The sequence below is a fragment of the Plasmopara halstedii genome, assembly GCF_900000015.1.
Source record: "Plasmopara halstedii genome assembly, contig: Scaffold_430, whole genome shotgun sequence".
Lineage (NCBI taxonomy): Eukaryota > Oomycota > Peronosporomycetes > Peronosporales > Peronosporaceae > Plasmopara > Plasmopara halstedii.
In genome coordinates, this window is record NW_020187350.1 from 719697 (window position 1) to 721325 (window position 1629).

The following is a 1629-nucleotide window of genomic DNA, read 5'->3' on the forward strand; positions in this document are numbered from 1 at the left end:
ATCACGCAGCGTATGTAACAGCATTGTGTTGAACACCTGAGCCCTGCGTAAACGCCAAATCTTACGAAATGGAGGTTCATCCACCCGGTGTTTTATGTGGGCTTGTAAGCCATACCGGGATCCGGCGCAAGTGAAAGCGGAGACTTTGGCGCCGGGGCGGCGCCCACAGGCGCTCGACCACCCAGAAGCTGAACCAGCAACTGATTTTGAGCACGAAGTGCGACGTTTTCCGTTTCCAACGGCGCCAGGCGCTCCACCGTCGCATGAAGTGACGCATTCGTCTGTTTGCCGGCTCGGAGCCGCTCCGACAGAGCGCGATAATTCTCAATATGAGGCAGTCGGTGCACAAAGTGCTCTAAATCTCAAGGTCTTCTGCACAGCGGTAGGCGACCTCGGCAAGACGCTCAGCAGAATGCCGATGGCGACGGATCTTGTCCAAGAGCTCAAAGAGTATCACAAGTCACCGGACGGCGATCGACCAAGTCGTTATCGTCCGGTGCCGGCTCTTCTTGACGAGAATGGTGGCGTCCACTATCACGTGGAACGCCTTGTGGGTCGACGTCGTCGACAGGGTCAAACCCAATATCTTGTAAAGTGGCGGGAATACTCAATCTTCAAAAGCTCTTGGGATTTTGAGGTGCCAATTCGGCAAGACTGCCCAGACGTCGTGGACGCTTATGATCAGAAGGATCATAACGCTCTATGCTTCTCGGCAATAGCCCGGGAAGCCGAAGGGTCGTGAGCTAAGCTCAAGCTATGGTCCTAAAGTGCTGTGGTCGTAGGCTCACCCGTGTGAGAGACCACAGAGCTCGAGGGATCATGATGGATTAATCCATACGTCGCAGGGCGGCAATATGAAACGAAGTTGGTGATACGCCTTGAGTTTGGCAAACTTGAAATGAAGATGGCGTTCCACGCGCACCTCCACCTCCTTGTGGTTCCGCTGTAAATTAGACAGTGAGAGAAGTTAGGTGCCGCTGCACCCATCGCTCAAAGAGCTCTTCATCATTTGCAGCGGTTTTGCAAGGGGCTAGCACCACAAGAATCACTCGCATCGCGGGTATAAGAGGGCCTCCTTTTTGAGCGCGAAATCGAGCGCGGTACGTATCCAGCGGGATTTCTTGCGGAACCAAGAAGCGAGCTTGGAGACGTTTTTGTTGGTCAAGCTCAGCTTGTGTAGTGGCCGGGGGACGACTATGTAGACGCCCAACGATCGTGTGATCGCGTCTTTCTCTTCAGTAGCGGGATCCGCCGAGCAAACCGCGTATTCCACACGAGGGTCCAAGACCGACCGTGGGTGCGAGCGCATGAGAGCCGCCCGGTGGGAAGCCTCCAACTGCTGCTTCTGTGACTCGTCGACTCGATTAGTAATGATACCATTTTTTTTCCGAAGCTGAGAGCCCTGCTAACGGACATGGGTTCCACAAGGTTCGAGCAGGGATCACGTCGCGCCGTTGGTGCACCTCGCCCTCCTCTTCTTCCCATCCTGGGAACGCAGTATCCGACTCGTAGTCGACTCCTCGAATCTTCGACGAGGAAACCCGTCGCCTCGTCGAAGATTCAAGAAGTCCGCCACGGCTTCAAGGGAAGCGCATCCCAAGCCCTCGGCAACTGGGTGCCGCACACCGC